Source organism: Eptesicus fuscus, chromosome 1, assembly GCF_027574615.1.
Source record: "Eptesicus fuscus isolate TK198812 chromosome 1, DD_ASM_mEF_20220401, whole genome shotgun sequence".
NCBI classification, from domain to species: Eukaryota; Metazoa; Chordata; class Mammalia; order Chiroptera; family Vespertilionidae; genus Eptesicus; species Eptesicus fuscus.
The window spans coordinates 6,613,395-6,633,468 of record NC_072473.1 but is presented as its reverse complement, the minus strand read 5'-3'; the positions used below and the strand labels follow the sequence as shown (position 1 = coordinate 6,633,468).

General features: G+C 36.4%; 1 protein-coding gene across 2 annotated transcripts in view; it reads right to left on the bottom strand.

The window, feature by feature from the left end:
• GLRA2 (glycine receptor alpha 2) overlaps window positions 1-20,074 on the bottom strand; it is a 168,237-nt gene that overhangs the window by 129,170 nt on the left and 18,993 nt on the right. The window lies entirely within an intron of this gene.

Genomic DNA, 20,074 nt, shown 5'->3' with positions numbered 1-20,074 from the left:
TGGCCAGACTCTACTAAGCTTCAGTGATCAGATGAGGTCAGGTGTGTTGAGAGAGGTATGACCACAGACTCTTTGCTCTTTGACAATAATAAATCACTCTGATGATTTTCAGTTTAATTTTTTTTTTTGCTGGGGAATGTTTATTGCCCTCATGTAGTTTCCCCTATGCTTTCTGAGATAAGAACATACTGCCATGAACCATCTTTGCTTTTCCTGGTGGAAGTTTGTCTTCACTCAAAAAGGGGATAAGGACACATATGTAATACCTTAATCAATAAAGAAATTTAAAAATGAATAAAATAAATAAAAGGCTCAGCAACCTGATGCAAGCTACACCCAGTTGGCTCTCTATTCAATTAGCTGATAGGATCTGAACGAGGAGGAGTTTGACTTGAGGCCTCCTTCAAAGGCTAATAAAACACAGCTGTGGTGGCACTTGAACACCATGTCTTTGAACTCTACAAGTCCATGTTGGGTTCTCAAAATGAGGAAAGGAAATGGGCTGAACAGCAAATTTAAATCTCCAGGCAAGGACCTTTGTAAAAGGAGTAAGGAGTTTTGGTGAAAGAGATGTGTTAAGCTGTTTTTCTTTCCAGCATAACTAACTTTTCTGATTAAAAAAATGTATTTCTTTAAAAAGTTTGCAGACACCACCATATTACCAAAATGTTTTAAAGCCTCCAAGTCTTGTAGTTCATCCCTTTCCCCTTATTTCAGCATCTGCTAAGGTAACTTCTCCATGGTCACTTCCTGCTCTGCTTGATATTGTTTTTGTTTTTTTTGTTACTCAAAACAAAACAAAAAATAAAAATGAGTATCTTTTTGTTATAAAATTCTATTCTATAACACTATTTTTTTCTGCTAATAAGAAATACATTTATACAAGGTAGAAGCAAGTCATGAGAAATTGTATGTTTGCATTTTTGTTCTTTTTACAATAAAACCTTTTATTTTAGATAGTCTAATCATGATGGAAAACTTTCATGACTTCTTATATTCAAGATATATAGAAAATGAATGATGGGGAAAGAAACAGGAAAAGAGAAATGTCATCTTAACAGGAGTATTTTCTTGTACTGAACAATATCTGTTTGTCTGGCCTCCCCAACTGACTTGGAACCATTTAAAGGGCATACATTTGTTTTTATCCTTCCCAGTAAATGACAGTGTGAGTATATTGCTGAACTCAAAATATTTTTAAGCTACCATGTATTGACACACACTACTAGGCATATTACAATTACCTACTTTAATCCTTACAAAAGAGCAATTGTTTTATTGCTCCAGTAAATTTTTTCAAATGTGGGAACTGGGGGTTAGAGAGGTTAAGTAACTTGCTTAAAGTCATGTCACAGTAATTAGAAAAGCAGAGACTCAGCATCTCATCATTCTGATCCCCCAAACCAAAACTTTCAACCGATTTGCTTCACTGCATTCATTACACAGTATCTTCTCTCCCTTCTGACCCATCAATCACGGTATTTTCCATTGGTTTGTAACTTTCTGGGATAATTTTATTCTTTACATCTGACCTCTTCAATCTTAGGCATTGTCTCAAGGTTCATTTGCATTTAGATATAAAACCAAGAGAAAAAAAGTTTTTTTTATGAGGGATTAGCACATGCATATAATAAGAGTCGACACACATTAAAACCTCACTGTGTGTCAGTAGATGCCTTATTTAATTCTTCAGTAGTTAGGTGTTGCCATGCCCTCCATCGTATAGATAAAGAAAATGAGGCACAAAGGTGGTTAGCTAATTTTTTTAAGGTCACAGAGTTTGTAAGAGGCAGAAATTGCTTAACCTTAGGGACACTTTTTTTTTTTTTTTAAGTACAGAAGTAAAATGTCTGAGGCCAATAGAATTATCTTAATGATAGAAGCTATAAATCTTTTACCTCTTTGGTTTAATTTATTATTAGGTATTTTATTCTTGTAGATGCTATTTTACATGGACTTGTTAATCTTTTTCAGGTTGTTCATTGCAGCTGTGTAAAAACACAGCTGATTTTTGTGTATTGATCTTAAATTCTGCAATTTTGCTGAATTCATTTGTTGGCTCTAGTGGTTTCCTTTTAGATTATTTGAGATTTAAAATATATAGGATCATGTCACCAACAAATATAGTTTTACTTCTTCCTTTTAAATTTGGATGCTTTTTATTTTTTTTCTTCTCTAATTGCCCTGTAGAAAAGTCCCAATACAATGTTGAATAGCAATAGTGAAGCAAGATATTCCCTATCTTGTTTCTGATCCTAGGGAGAAAGCTTTTAGTCTTTTACCATTGGGTATGCTTTCTGTAGATGGCATAAAGTCAGGTCATGTTGTTAGCTTTGAATTTTTCATAAATGCTCTTTATCATGTCAAATAAGTCTCTTTCTATTCCTAGTTTTCTGAGTAGTTTTCTTCTGTCTGTTGTGAAAGGACATTGGACTTTGTCAACTGCTTTTTCTGTATCAATCGAGATGATGTGTTTTCTTCATTCTATTATTGTGGGGTATTACTTTGATTTTATGAAATTGAACCACCCTGGCATTCCTGGGATAAATCCCAATTGGTCGTGGTGTACCAGTATAATTCTTTGACTAATGCTATTGGATTTGTTTTGCTAACATTTTGTTGAGTTTTGCATCTCTATTTATAAAGGATATTGTTCTGTGATTTTCTTTTCTTGTGATGTCTTTATCTGGCTTGATATCAGAGTAATGTGGTCCTCCAAGAATGAGTTTGGAAGTATCCTTTCCTCTTTTATTTCTTGGACAGGTTTGAGAAAGATGTGTGGTAATACTCATTCAAATAAAAACATCTAACCCTGAATATTTCTTTGTTGCAAGATTTTTGATTACTCATTCAATCTCTTGCTCCATGTCTGTTAAAATTTTCCACTTAATCTTTAGTCAGTTTAGGTAATTTGTGTGTTTCTAGGTATTTGTACAATTTCATCTAGGTTATCTAATTTGTTTAACATCTTCTTTTACAATTATTTTTGTTTCTGTAAGGTCAGTAGTAATGTCTCTAATTTCATTTCTTTCTTTTTTTAATATATTTTATTGATTTTTTACAGAGAGGAAGAGAGAGGGATAGAGAGTTAGAAACATTGATGAGAGAGAAACATCGATCAGCTGCCTCTTGCACACCCCCTACTGGGGATGTGCACGCAACCAAGGTACATGCCCTTGACAGGAATCGAACCTGGGACCCTTGAGTCCACAGGCCGACGCTCTATCCACTGAGCCAAACCGGTTTCGGCTCTAATTTCATTTCTGATTTTAGTTATTTATGAGTCATCTCTTTCTTTCTCTGTAGTCTAGCTAAAAGTTTGTATTTTTTATCTTTTTTTAAAAAACAACTTTTGGCTTTGTTGCTTCTCTAATTGCTTTTCTATTTTTCTTTTATTTTTCTCTACTCTAAATTTTATTACTTTCTCTGAAAACTTTGGGTTTAGTTTTCTCTTCTTTAACTAGTGCCTCAAGTTGTAATATTAGGTTATTGATTTGAGATCGGTCTTCTTTTGCAATTCATGCATTTACATTTTAAATTTCCCTCTGAGCACTGCATTTACTGCATCACATAAGTTTTGATATGCTGTATCTTTGTTTTTATTCATCTCTAATTTCCCTTATAATTTCTTCTTTGACACATTGATTATTTAGGAGTACACTAATTTCCAAATATTTTAAAAGTTATCTTTATTGTTGAAAGTATTACAGATGCCCCCATTTATTTCTCCCATTGACTCCCTCCTCCCCAGTCCCACTCAGGCTTTCACCACACTGTTGTCTGTGTCCATGAATTATTTGAATTTTCAGGGCTTCCTTTTATTGTTGATTTTTAACTTCTTTCCATTATGGTTGGAAAAAATACTTTTTTATTATTTTAATCTTTAAAAATTCATTAAGACTTGTATTATAGCCCAATATATGGACTATCCTAGAGAATGTTTCATGTGCTTGAGAAGAATGTATATTCTGTCATTGGGCAGAACATTCTGTATATATTTGTTATATCTAGTTGGTTTATAGTATTTTTCATGTCCTCTGTTTTCTTACCGATCTCTGTAGAAGTTCTATTCATTATTGAAAATGGTATTAAAGTTTGTAACTATTATTGTAGAAGTGCTATTTATCTCATCAGTTTTGTCAATGTTTTCTTCATGTATTTGGGGTCTTTGTTGTTTGGTGTATATATTTTTAGAATTGTTATATCATCTTAGTGATTTGACCCTTTCATCAGTATACTAGGAGCCCAGCGCACAATTCGAAATTGCGCAGCACCACCCACCCTCAAGTTGCCAGTACAGCCCTGCCTCCTTCCCCGGGATCCACAGAAGCCTTAGCTGCTGCTGGTCCAGCCCTGCCTCCCTCTCTGGCCCTTGAAGCAGCTGCTGCTAATCAGGCCCTCCCCCAGCGCAGGTGCGTGGAGGCCCCTGCCGCCCCGCCCCCGACACTGCGCACACAACCTCCTCCTGTCTGGTCGACCCATTACAGAGTCCTGGTTAATTAGCATATTTCTCTAAAATATATATATATAATGACATTCTTTATTTCTGCTCCCTTCAGACCCAAGGACCAGGGTTCCACACTGAGAATGTAGGCTGTCACTGATTCAAAACTATAGCCACTCCTGGGAAAGGATGGGACAAGGGAAAGGAAAAACACCACAAATATTGCATGATAACACCTATTTATGGAATCTAAAAAAGCTGACTTGGTAGAAACAAAAAGTAGAGCAGTGGGGGATGAGGAAAATGGGGAGATGTTGTTCAAAGGGTATAAGATGAATAAGTTATGGTGACTGTAGTTAACAATACTGTATTGTATACTTGAAAGTTGCTAAGTGAATAGATCTTAAATGTTCTCACCACAAAAAGAAATTGTAATTATGTGATGTGATGGAGGTGTTAGCTAACACTACAGTGCTAATTATTTTGTAATATTAATGCTATGGTGGTAGTTATTTTGCAACATATAAGTATATTAATCAACACATTGTATACCTTAAACTTACGCATCGTTATATGTCAATTATATTTCAATAAAGCTGGAAAACAATTGAAAAGAGGGCTGCAGCAAAGATGAAAAATAAGCATAGGGGATCATGTATAAAACCAAAACAACTAATCACTAATCATTAGTTTTGCCTCAGTTAATGTTATTTTCCAACATCATTTTAAGGCAAAAGATGACAGCAGAGGAAATTCTTTCATTTCTAAGATGAAAATGTTATTTTTTTCCTCTCTTGCTACAAATAGACAAGAATGGCATTTTCATTTTGCATTTTATTTCTCGTAAATAATTTAATATGTCCTCAAGTACTACAATTGCTTTAGTATGGGGTCCTTGGATGGGAATAATATATGAAATATATGTGATTAAATTATACAGAAATTAAATTTTCTTTGGTATAAGATTTTTGTCTAGAGGAAAACTTCTTGCCATTAACTCAAGCGATAAAGGGGGAAATAAAGCACATAGAGGAAGCAAGGAGATATGTAGTTAAAGGTCAGAGTCTTGCTGTATGAATATGGGGAAGCACTGTTTCTTATGATGGCTTTCTATGTTGCATGGTATTTTGATGCCCATGAAAAAGAGAGCCTTGGAGTATTGCAAGATGAGGGAATGGCTTTTCATCGTGATACTCCCTTTGTGAGGAATGATTTGAGGCACATAATCTGAAAGAATGGAGAAAGTTGTATGTGTATGTGTGTGTTTTTTAATGCCATGATGGTAATTAGAGATAGTTACACAAAATAACCCATTGAATTATATTCATCTTCTTGAAAATTCACCACAAATGAAATATATGTAATTGATTCTTCTTCCCAGCACAAGGACAAAATGATTTTACCAGTTCTATAACATTCAGTTGGGTTGCTGACTGACATCCAGGTCTGTGCAAAGAGCAAAATATTCAGAGAAATAAAGAAATTGGGCATTTATTGATTCCCACAGCCTGGTGAGATTGTCTAGCAAACCATTTGCTTTGGATCAGTCATGTGATAAAATTATGAAATTGACAGACAAAGTAATTAGTTTAGCTCTTAAGGTAGCTTAAACAAGGGGAACCAAATGGCAGGCTCTGTGAGTCCTTCCTACTATTGGTTACCAGTTGTCAACTGCTCTCACATAAGGATGCGTGAATGGACAGATGTACACAGACCAGATCCATATCAGAGGGCTTTGAGAATGCTGGCAAGTTTCTATCTTTGCATGTTATAGATTTATTCATGATTTAAAGAGAAGGAATAAGGCAGGTACCATTATCTCATATAGCAGAATCACTTTTTAAGTGGGTGGTATTAATAATTACACAGAAACACCTGGCATAAACCAGGACTGTCCTGAGAAAACCTGGACATGTGTCACACTATTCAAAGATGTATCTGAGTTGCTTTTGGCCACTAGTTCTGCTTATTACCACCTGTGAACTTTAAACAGTTTACAGAAACTCCTGAGTCTGTTAGTTCTTCTGTAGAATGGTAATTATGATGCTTAACTTGATGCTAATTATGAGAATTATTAGTGATATATGGAAGGCCCATAACAGTTGCTCAATAAAGTATAATTTCTTTATAGTAATAGTAGTAGTACTACTATCATTATTACAAGTTCATTGGATTATCAAAATAGGCCTAGGTAGGAGGTACATCATTAAACACATTTTAATATAGAATAAACTGAAATGTTGAGATTATAACTTAGATCTCCCAACATTTTCTATACTACTCTTTACTGAAATAATGCCCATCTCATTTCTCTTCTCTCTGTAAACACTGTTTTGTTCTATGCTCGGTAGAATGTTTTAGCAGGATCAAACCACCTTTTATAACTTTCTTGCTTCCAGGAATGATGCATAAATATTCTTTGTATCTGAACAACCATGTAACATTGTGGATTTGAGATCACTGCTGCTGCCTTCTTTATTAAAAATAGGGTTTCTCAACCTTGGGAATATTGGCATTTTGGGCCAAATCATTCTTTGTTGTGGGAGCTTGTCCCATGCACAGTAGGATGTTCCTTGGTGTCTACTCACTAGTTGTCAGTAACACACCACCTCCCAGGGTCTCTGTTATGACAACCAAAAATGTGTCCAGACATTGCCAACTGTCCCCTAGGAGAAAAAATATCACCCCTGGTGGAAAATCACTAAACTATAAAAATAAGGTAAAAATGACAGGATGACCAGAAAGGTTATTCAACACAGATCATGTTATAATAATTAAATGAGCTTTAAATTGTTGTGCTCAACCAAACAAATTATTAATATATTAAATATTAAAATATTTTGGTGATATGACTTTCTCATAAGAAAGTCATCTCCCATTTAATTCAACAAAGAATGTAGATTTTAAAAATATTTAGCCCTGGCTGATGGTGCACAATGGTTAGAGCATTGGCCCTTGCACCGAAGGGTTGGAGGTTTGATTCCCGGTCAAGGGCATGTATCTGGGTTGCAGGTTTGATCCCTGGCCTTAGTTGGGGTATATGTGGGAAGCACCAATCGATGTTTCTCTCCCTCTCTGTCTCTCTGTCTCTCTTTCCCTCCCCTCCGCTCCCTCCATTCCACTCTCTCTAAAAGTCAATGGAAAAAATATCCTTGGGTGAGCATTAACAAAAAAATTAGAATAAAGAAATAAAATAAAAAAATTTAAACATACTTTGGGTGAAGAATACATGGCAGTATTATAAACTTATATTTACTTATTGGATTTGTTTATTAAAATTTTTAATTTGCTTCCTCTTTACAAGTATTTGCTGAATTATGTGCATTTCCATCTTATAAATCTTTAGTCATTCATTAAATCAACAAACATTTATTGAGTACCCATTATGCGCCTAGTATATTCTTGGTCTTCTAATTATCATCCTATATATAAAAGCCTAATATGCAAATCTACTGAACGGCAGAACAACTGATCACTATCACACACACTGACCACCAGGGGGCAGACACTCAACACAGGAGCTGCCCCCAGCCCACAGGCCCCAGGCCAGCCAAAGCAGGTGCCAGCAGGGACCCCCCAATTGCCCAGCCAGTCACCCCACAGATTGGCCCTGATCACTGGCCAGGCCTAAGGACCCTACCCATGCACAAATTTTGTGCACTGGGCCTCTAGTTTATAATGATATAGTGAGTTGGAGGGGGTAAATATTAAAAAAATCAGGCATTAAGGACAATTTGCTATAAAGCCCTTGAGTCATTCTATAAGAAATGGCAAATTAAAGGAAAAGTGTGTATCCAAGCAAACATCATGGAGAGAACATTTTTGTTAAGCCTCTTTCTAATACAGGTGAACAGCTGCCTTTTTGTTCATTGCAGGATTATAGTCACCTTAAAGTGTGCAGTTTATGTTCTGGGAGATGTAGGACACTTTGCTTGTGGTGACAAGGTTCATTTCCCATTTTAAAGATCTCAGACTAAATGGAAACTTTCATGTTGGGAGAAATTTATAAGGGTAATTTACATATATTTCTATTTGTGCTATAATAAAATGTCATCAGATGGAGAAATTCTGGAAAACATAAGATTCTTGCTCTCTTGGAGTTGGAGGAGATAATAAATAGAGGCCCATTTGACCTTAGAAAAAGACAGTTTTAAATGTCATTTGGAATTAGTTTTGAAATGAAGATATCTGAGAATTTCTAATGAACCCAAATGATATTTCCTTTCATTTTAGGAAGTAACAAAAATAGAATTGAAGATAACTTTCTCTCATATTAATTGAATCATCTACTACATTGCAAAATGAATAGCAGGTTCATCAACTTGTTAGGTTCTGACAAATTGCAAATATTTTTCCATTAATAATTTTTAAAGAAGGAACTATTCTGTATTGGGGTTTATAATAATGGAATTAGGTGCAATCCACACATATATACATATGTTTCCATGTTCAAATATTCTCATCTTTCAAAGTCCAGTTCAAATGATACCTACTCAGTGAATTTTTCCATAATTCTCCCAACTTAAATATCATCTTTCTTGGCACTGTTATGGCCCCATAACCCTTATCATGTTATAGTAAATTTTTCAAATGTGTCTAATATTTTCTATTATTTTCTAGACAGGGTATGGTTCAGATATGATTCACTGTAATGTATCCCAAGGCATTTCAGTATATTACTAAGCACATAGTAGACGTTCAATAAAAACTCAGTGAATCTTATTGATCAGAATATAAGCCGCCTCGGGTAAAGAAATGCCAGTGGCATCCAAAGAAATCTGTTTTTTTTTTTAAATGTAAGCATTTATATTTCTCCATTGTCAACTCTGATAGTAGCATAAGAGGAAAAACATCTGAATTCACTGAATTTTGATTAACAATGCTATGTTATTAAAAATAGGTTTTGCCTGATGGATTGAAAAATTGTCTGGGAGGACTATGACTCTGATTTAAATAGCCCGTAGTATTTCCATTTCATTTCAGAGCAACTTGAAATACAAGGCATTCTAACCCCATTAGTTAGCCTCCATCCCTGCAAGTTCAAAGGACAGTTGTTGTTTTTTCCCCCAAAAGGTTATTAATGTAAATCAAGTGTCTCATTTAAGCTTGTGGAATCAGCAGTGAATTCTATTTATCAACAGAATGATAAAATTGTGACAAAAACATGACAATCACCAATGAGCAGCATTGCAACATGGCCCTTTGAAACTGCTACTGAGTTGTCCTCTTTGCAGAGAGGGTTAGGAAACTTCTTTACTGTTTCTCTCCCTCCTGACATCATCCCTGACCAGCAGGGCATGGAATAATGGAAAAGGTAATAAACTTCAGAGTTAGAACTGGATTTAAATCCTGGCTGTGCTATGTACTCTTTGTGTGACCCTCTGTAGGTTATTTAATCACTCTGGGCTCCAGTTTCCGCAGTTTCCTCAACTATAAAAGAAGTAATATCTTTACCTAACTCACAGGTTCATTGGGAGGACTGGATGTGATAGTGCGTGTGAAATACCATCTATTTCTTTTCTCTCTTCCCATCTCCTTCCCCTTTCAAGAAATGATCTTTCTCCTAAACCTTGAGATTTCCCCTTTAATTTAATGATCAGATGTACTTTTCTCAAATACATATCTCTGCCCTACATTTTATCACTCTCACCTCTGCTCAGAATCTTAAGAAAAAGACACATATTTTAAAAGTATAAATAGGTTCTAGAAAAAAAATGACATTCTCCTTATTGGCAAAGAATTGTGTTATTAAATCTAACAATTAAGAGTATAGAAACTAATTGTACTTCAATGGAAAAGTATGCATTATTTATAGTATACCTTTCCATGTTATTTGACTGTGATTCTATTGGAGCTATATTACAACTCTATAAGTTGAATAACTGATAGAAATGTAAAATATATTTTGCTTATTCTTGCAAATTCTGTCCTGTCCTGTCAAGGTTCAAGTGGCTTCCCTCCCCCACTGTGGAAGAGACTAGTTCGCCTCCATTTGAGCATTCATTTCAATATTCTTGATCTATAAATGTGTCTGTTTTGGGGGTTTCTTTTGAACTGATTATACCATCTGCCTGGATCACTCATTGATTAATTAGTTAAAACAAAATCATTAATACGTTTTCATTTTATATATGCATGAGAGTCATGATTTTACCTTTATTTTTTTAAAGAAAATTTTCTTTTAATGTGAGTTTTTTTTAAAGAAATTATTACCCTTTGGAAGTGTTAGACTCAGAGCCAGGCTTTGGAAACTTGGAGTCCTAAATCCTGTTGAGGGCCATTGCACTGCCAGGCAACTCAGCACTTGCTGTTTTGCTGACAAAAGAGATCAGAGAGCACCATATCTGCCAATGAATTGTACCAAAGCTCTCATTTTTCCCTTCTCTGTTCCTCTGTGGATTCCACATATGGGTACTTGTTTTCTCATTAGCCATTCTGCACCATTTTTTTTAGGGTAGGAAGGTCACTATTGCACGGTAAGGAAACAGATTTTCTATTTCAGCAAGAGATCTAAAAATAGAAGCTAGAGTTCTTGACACACTCTTCTCTAACAACTAGGACAGTCACTGCCCCACTGCAGAGGGAAACCCTGAAATCATGATGCTTGTTGTGTTTACATGGGCTCAGAATTGACTGATAGGCCTCTAGCACTATTGTAGCATAGTATTTTTATGTCTCTTATCTCATGTTACACTATGCATCTGTTTAATTAGAAGGACATTTATTGGACTTCTTAGTTTGGGTTACCTTTGAGTCAAGGATTCAAGTGAAAGTAGTTTATTAGGAAAGTGAACCATACACTAGTTGGGAAGTGGGGAACAGAAAGAGTAAGAAAGGAACCCAAGAAAAGGTGCTTTAGCAAGTTCATTATCTCCTGGGGGCAAATGAAGCTTTATCCCGTGAGCAACTCTGGAAGACACCTTCTGAGCTATTCTGCCCAAAGGAAGAAGGAGCTGGGGTATTTTACATAAACTCCCATCAGTCATAAGATGAGAGTATTGTTAAGGGCCATTAATTCATCTTCACTTCTGGTCTGCCACAAGGGTGGATAAGGTGGCTTGGGTCAGAGAAAGCCCTCAAGCAAGGAAATGCAACTGCTGGCATTTCAAAGTCAAATGATGCACTGATATGGTAAAGAATTGGGGATGTGGGCTGGGCACTGACAGTAGCACCTGTCAGTGCCCAGGTGCTACTGTCAGTGCCCAGTAAGATGCTGGAAATACCAAAATGTATTTGATCCTTGAATTCAATAAATTCACAATCTGTCATGGCAGAAAGACATAAATTAGACTAACTATAATGCAATGCGGTAGGAATAAAACTTTTTAAGGGAATATAGCAGCTATGGCAACAAATTGTTCATGGGAAAAGGAAAAGAGAGGAGAGGTTCATTGTAGGGAGGTTGATGTATTTTTTTATATACAGAGGAGGGGAGAAGATAGGCTCTATTTTATAAAAATATATATCACTAGCCAAAGTTTAATCAGTAATTGAAGGTTGAACCAGCATTATTGCCCTCTTTATTGTATATCCTCCCTGAAATTCAGATACCCCCACCCCAAAGTTTTCATTGTTGGAGATTTTTTTAAGTTGTGGAGGAACTATCATATGTCTGTATTTTAATATATAAAACCACCTCCATCTGAGTGTGGCAGGATCTCTGATGCTGAGCTTAGTAGAGCTGTTCCTCTGAGTAAAGAAGGCTCTAACTTTGTGTGTTGTCCCAAACACAATAGAGCATAATTGTAGGAAATAAAGTCATTTGTGAGAAATGGCCCTAATTCTCGTGTATTAGAGATAGAAAGCCCCCCAAATTAAAATAAGGCAAGACTCTACCTAAGAGAGTCTTCTTTCTGGGGAGTAGGCTGGGTTAATGCCTAACTTTCCAAAAGGCCCCTTCCAGTGAGATGTGCTGGGCATTTACATACACGGGCACTCATACCCTGCCTAGGCCACCAGGACGAACAGTGCAGTGGGTATATGGGCTCCAGCACCACAGAGCCTGGATTTGACCAGCTGCTCGGCCTCTCACAGCTGTGCCAGCTGTAAGGATTCTGAACATTAGTTTCTGGACCTGAAAAATGGAATTGGTAACAATAGTATTTATCAATAGTGTAGAGAATAAATGAGATCACACATTTAACACACTTAACATGTTGCCTGGCATGTCAATGAGGCACACGTTGTCTCTGTAAATCCCACTCATACTTGAAGTCCTCACTTATTTTCTACACCTTCCTTCTACTTTAGCAATTTTCAACCCCCCTTGCTCAGAACTTCTAGCCTCTGTGACATAATTCTATACATAGCTCCATGTTTATATAGACAAGAATTATCTTGTGCTTCTCAGATTTGTTTTATGTGTGGTATTTCATTTGCTCAGTAAGATAACACATTGCTAAAAGACAGGAATTATCTGTACTGCTTTTAGTAAGTTCCTTAAGTCCCTGCAAGTTAGACACATCATAAGTGTTGCTCCCAGATACTTTGTGATTAATTTGTACCTTGCTACAAAGTAAATTCAACTTTGTTCATAAGCAGGAAGTGCTTCCTTTGCTTAAGAAAAGATCTCATATATCATTTCAGAGAGTAGTTTCCTTGGTTCTTAAAGAACCCTGCCCCAGCAAGCAGTACTCAAAATCTTACCTCCCCTGTTCACTTCTCAAACTTGGGCTTTTTCATATGTGTTCTAAAGTAATCATAAAGAGAATCAAATTGCAGGCTTCAGGCCTCAGACTTAGCATTTTCTCTCACTAGGCCCAATGACTGAGATTACTGAATGAAAACATTACAGAGCCCAGATAGTAAACTGCACTAGGAAGTAGACTATAGGATTAGAGAAAAAGCCAGATGGAAGGCATGCTTTTGGTATGTCACAGTCAGCATTTTCCTGGAATGTATTTAAATATATCAGAAATTTTTACTGAAAGAAGATGTAAAAAAATGACTACAAAATACCATTAGTTAGAAGCAAAATCACATACTGTGTAACCCATGAAGGTAGCAGTCACTGTATCCCTTCTCCTTTCCTCCACTACTAACTGTCTATCCCCGTGATCTCTTCAGTATTGGTCATAGAATATAAAGCTTTTTATGTATGCAGTGCTGGCCCTAGAATAGTGGTAAATTAGAAAGAGGGGCATAGAATGGTTTGAAGGTTAAAATGCTCGTACATTAACAATTTTTAAAAATTCTCCTCTACTTGGTGCTTACTACAGTGCCATATGCCTATTAAATGGTTGATATATGTCTACATATAAAAGAAGATACAGCCCGGCTGGCATGGCTCAGTGATTGATCATAGAGCTATGAACCAGGAGGTCATGGTTTGATTCCCAGTCAGGACACATGCCCATGTTGTGGGCTCAATCATCAGTAGAGGGTATGCCGGAGGCAGCCGATCAATGGTTTTCTCTCATCATTGATGTTTCTCTCTCTCTCTCTCTTCCTCTCTGAAATAAATAAAAATATATTTTAAAAAATAAAGAAGACACAAATAAATGGAAAGTTATCCCAAATGAATCCACTCACTCATTATTAAACATTCATTAAGCTTCTACAAAGACAGGAAGTGCACAAAAACCTGGGACTTCAAAGATAAACTAGACTTACCCTGTCATAGAAAAGTGGGACAATCATAATTTAAAAATGCATTCACTAAGGTATTGGAGATCAAGAATGAGTGTCTTTGTCCTCATTCTCTAAATGAGAAGGTAGTGTTGGTCTAAGCCTTGTCTGTCAGAAAATTAACTTTTTCTTTTCCCTAAATAACACGAATGGTAAACAAAATTGCAGCTGTCTTCCATTCTGAGGAATGGATAGCGTCAAATGAGATAACACATGGGAAAAGACTTCATGCATTTTAAAAGATTAGCAAGTATTAGCAGATAATTTATTTTTTATTTCAGTTGCTCATATCCAACTTTGCATTTGTACAAATTCTTGGATTTAAATATTAGTATTATATAAAATTAACATACAAAATCAGTAGCATTTATTCTATACACTAACAATGAATTTCTTGAATAAGAAGTAAAGAAATCAAACCCATTTAAAATAGCATAAAAAGATGAAAAATTTAAGAAACTAAACTCTGAAAACTATGACATTGATGAAATAAATCAAAGAAGCTACAAATAAATGGAAAGTTATCCCATGATCATGGATTGGAAGAATTAATATTGTTAGAATGTCAATACTACCAAAATCCATCTATAGATTCAATGTAGTGCCTATCAAGATTTAAATGACATTTTTTACAGAAGTATAAAAAACACTTCAAAATTTAAATGGAGCCACAAAAGACCGCAAATAGCCAAATAAATCCTGAGAAAGAATAATAATGCTGGAGGCATCACACTTCCTGATTTCAACCTATACTATAAAGCTGTAGTCATCAAAACAGTATGTTACTAGCATAAAAGCAGACAAATAGACCAATGGAACAGAATCAAAGGCCCAGAAATAAACTCATACATATACAGTCAACTGATATTTGACGGAGGACCCAAGAATACTCAATGGAGAAAAGTGACTTTCCAATAAATGGTGCTGGAATAGTTAGTCACATGTAAAGGAATGGAACTGGACCCATATCTTACACCACTCACAAAAACTAGCTCAAAATGGATTAAAGATTTAAATGTAAGACCTGAAAACATGGGAATAAAGTTATATTTATTTGAATATTATTCAGCCATGAAATTATGACAACATGGATGAACTTTGAAGGCATTATTATAAGTGAAATAAGTCAGAAAAAAAGAGAAATGCTGTATGATCTTACTTATATGTGGAATTAAAACACCTCAAACTCATGCAAAAATAGATCAGACTTGTGGTTACCAGAGGTGAAGAGGGGAGGAGAATTGGTGTGGGTGGTAAAAAGGTACAAACTTCCAGTTATAAGATAAATAAATACTGGGGATATAATATATAACATGATGACTATAGCTAACACTACATATGTTGTATAGAAAAATTGTTAAAGGGATAAATGTAAGAATTATCCTCACAAGGAAAATATTTTCTTCTTTTCATTGTATTTTATGAGAAGATGGATGTTAACTGAAGTTACTGTGGCCTGATCGCCCACATCTGCCCTCCCCTGCCAGCCATCTTTTGGCAGCCATCTTGTGTCCCATGGGGGCGGCCATCTTTGACCACATGGGGGTGGTCATCTTGTGTGTTGGAGGGATGGTCAATTTGCATATTACTTCTTTATTATATAGGGTATTTCAAACCATCCTGCTGTACACCTTAACTTACACACTGTTATATGTCAATTATCCTATATAATAAAAGGGTAATATGCAAATTGACCCTAACAGTGGAATGACTGGTCACTATGATGTGCACTGACCACCAGGGAGTAGGTGCTTAATGCAGTAGCTGCCCCCTGGTGGTCAGTCCGCTCCCACAGGGGGAGCTCCACTCAGCCACAAGCCTGGCTGACAGCTGCAAGTGCAGTGGCGGTGGCAGGAGCCTCTCCCACATCCTCCACAGCGCTAAGGATGTCCGACTGTGACTTAGGCCCACTCCCCATCAGTTGGACATCTCTCGAGGTCTCCCAGGCTGCCAGAGGGTGCAGGCTGGGCTGAGGGACCCTCTACCCTCACCTTGAGTGCATAAATTTTCGTGCACCAGGCCTCTAGTTTCTCAATAAAAGTGAAAAACTATTAGTATTATACATTTTTCTATTCACTTGATAAATGTTTATTGGTTGCCTACTGTCAGATATTGGAGGTACATTGAATAATGAGATAAGCCCTGCCTCTGGCCTCCTTGAACTAGTCTAAGAGGGAAAGAGACAGGGAAGTAGCCAAACTCAAGAGAGATTGTAGACTGAGGATATAGGAGAGGATGGACTTAATAGTTTAAAAGAGGCATTCTAGACAAAATAATATTGATGCTGAGTTCTGTAGTATGAGTAGGCATTAGGCTGGTATGAAGGCAGGTATGGTGAAGTAAATGGTTTGAGAAACAAGAAGCAGGGCATTGAGGCTGGAACAGAGTGGGAGGGCATGGCTAGAGATGTGGAATGATGTTAATGTGGGCAGTACTGATGCACCACTCAGATTCCTGGGATCTCATTTACCAATCTGTGCCTCTCACCTCAGTGTGCTTTTGCTTCCAATAACCACACCTACAGTCTTCCACAGAGGACAATTCTGGGGCTACTGGAGCTCACTTTGCCCACATGGAGCATCTGAGCATTTACTCTCCCACCCACCCACACGCACCTGAGGGTAGTCTTTACCCAATAACTGACAGAGGGTAATCTGAAAAACCAACTTTCTTGTTTCCATTCAGGACAATTCTGGGATGTAGCTTACATTTCAGAGTTCCCCTGAGGAATTAAGGTGGAACCTACCCCTTTGAACTTTTCTTGAGATCACACCCTTACTGGGCTTTCTCATCCTTGTCTGATTTTATCACTCTCTTATATGTCTCTCCTGCTCACTTATCCTTAATAAATCACTTGCACACAGGGTCTGCTTCTCAGAAACCCAATCTCAGGCAGATGTAGTAAAAAACCTAATCACCAAGGCCCTTGTAAGCTATTTGCAGGTGTGTGAACTTTATCAGAAAGTGATGAGAAGTCCCAGGAGAGTTTCAAGAGTCATTCGAGGCCTAGAACGGCAAAGATACTAGTATTTTGAGCTCTGCACTCCCTTGGGTGACAGCTCAGCTTGCTCTTCCTGTGCATTCGGATAAAGATACAGCCAATCAGGCACGCCAGAGCAGCTGCACTATGGATTTTCTAAAAAAAGTATAGGAGTTTATTTCGGATTTTAGCTTTCCTTTGGGATCTATTTATTATCCTCTCTATATTTCTTTGCCTTCTTTGCACCTGCCACCTCACCCCTCAGAAGTGAATAACTTTTTTTCAAAGGTGTCTTTCTGCGATTTATGTGGCATATTGCATGATGTCACTGATGGGCACTTTTTATTAACACCCTCAACTGCTTTGCTCAATTGCTAAAGCACATAATTTATTCTGACACACACACACACACACACACACACACACACACACACACACACACATATATATTATATATATATATATATATATATATATATATGTATATGTATATGTATATATAGTTAGATGCTGAGGGGATACCTCCTCACTTGAGACTTTACCTATTCACAGATTATTATGGCACATATTGTTAGTTCCAGATTCTTATGCAATAATTCTGTTCTTTCAATGTATTGAGGGATGTGAATGTTCCCATGATAAAGTACTCATAACTCAATCATGGAAGCTTCACATGTCAAGCCACTTCCACAGAGCTCCACCAAGATTCCTTCACCCAAGCCATATTTTTGTTAACTATACAATTGACACCTCTTAAACTCAGTTGGGATTAGTGGGTACTATGAAAAGTTTTTTACCCATGGGCTCTATGAAAACCCAGTTTCAAAATTAAGCAGAAAATAAAAAAAGTGTGTGTAAGCATGTTATTTTCAGAGTCTGGTTGACAGGTCGACATGTGGAATTTTTTCCTTGAGATAGTCTGTTCTCTTGCTGAGGAAATCCTGCTCTGTAATGGGCTTTGGGATATTTTCCCAAGTTACAAATTTATACACTTTGCTAAAAGCCTTGCATGTTATAAACTTGCTTGGCACCAGGATATCTATGGAACAGGAAGCCTCCTGCTGGGTTTTCAGGGGGAATATTTGCTCAGAAATTTTGAATAAAGGATGAGCTTAAATGAGGCATGTGTGCACGATAAACAAAAGTGAATATTGGAAATGTAGGTGCTTAGGGGAAATAAAAAGAACAGATAGCCAAGACGGTGAGTAATTCCTCCTATTTTTGGTAGCTAGAGAAAATGTGTGGTAATATAGGATTAGTTTGGCAAGATTCTAGTTAACTATGCCACTGGTCACAGAGTGATCACTAATTCCTCTAAATGAAATAGGGATGTTTCAGAGGGGGAAAGAAACCTGAATAGAATAGCAACTTGTTGCTATCAAGCTATGGCAACAAGCACAATGGCATTTTATCTATAAGAAAGCCACCTAAAATGCAATTTTTGGTGCCAGGGCTTCCTATTCACAAGACATGGCATTGAGCCCATGTAGCACTTCCTTTCAAACAGGAGGATCTATTCTTACGTTTTTATATTTTTGGAAGATACTATATATTTCATTTTGAAAGCAAATCTTGTAATCCTAGAGAAAATGTTATCCTCTTGTATTCCATGACTTCTATAACTAAAGATTCAGCAAAGCCATCTCCCCACCCCCGATATCTAATGCCACTCTCTTCTAGAAATGGAGAAGCAGCAGTGATATCAAAAGCAAATGATAACAAAGAATCTGAGTAAGGCACCCAGACTATGTAAAACAAAATTTGAAAACAAATTTTGAGGATATCGTGAAGCAATGCTACAAATAAAGGACTAGTTTGATACAGAATGTACAGTGGCTTCATCACCAATGTGCCTTCATCTGTTGTATGAAATAAATGACATGGGTCATCAGCCATTAAGTAGCTTTCATATTTTCTCACCCCCTACTTTGTTTTGTATATTTTACTAAGACCCTGGAATAAGAAACAGGAAGAAAAAATCAGACTTGCTTATTTTAAAAAAACTCTCTCAAAGAAAGCGTGGGGAGAGAACAAGCAATAAAGAAGTTTACACACACACACACAGGAATATATATATATACAAACATATGCCATTTCCCAAAGACATTTAGGATTATTTCAAATACATTTCTCTTTTGCCATCCATCTATTGAAAACAATTTCAATACTTTTTCTGGAAATTTATATATGTAAGTATATGAAACATAATTTTGAGCAGACCAACTTAGAATATATTTTAATACTGATAAATAAAGACCTAATCTTAAATCTAGACAAGTTACTTAAGATAAATATTGCATGACTTATATTTTAAATGAGTTTTGTTACTATGGATTTCATTTCAAGGAAGTGATGGGAAAATTGTTTTAACAAACAGTTGAATGGAAATTGTACAACCACAAGATTTATCTATGAAAGACAAGATGGCAGTCTAAAAGGAAATTCTTCATTCAGGCATAAAACTTGGCCATATTCTGCTGAACAACATGTCTGTAGTTTGTCAAAGGTCACTTGTTTAAATGTGTATTTGTCACTCAGCCTTCAAGAATTATAAAGGTTAAAACAGAAGGTGATTATCAGATCAAAGTTTCACTGTCTTTTCTTTTGTCTTCAATATTTGTTTTTCATAAGGCCACAGTTTGCTTATTTATTCATATAAATGAAGCAGGAGATAAATAGCCTACAATAATAATCTCATTTGTAGAGTAATTCTCTTGTGGCATTGGAATGCTAATGTTGACCATGTATCAATAAGAAAGCCACATTTACTGAATGCATGGGCCTTCTCTCTCTTATGATTATTATCTTTCTAGATGATCATTGTATTTTATGTATAGTTAGGTTTCCCATCATAATCATATATTTTCATGGGAAATATGTTAGATTTATGGAGCTTACCAAGACTACATTTTCTAAAGTATATTCTGTAAATGGTACTCATTTAAAGAATTATGACTAAACTAGAGGTCCGGTGGACAAAATTCATGCATGGGGGCAGGGGTGTTCCTCAGCCCAGCCTGCAC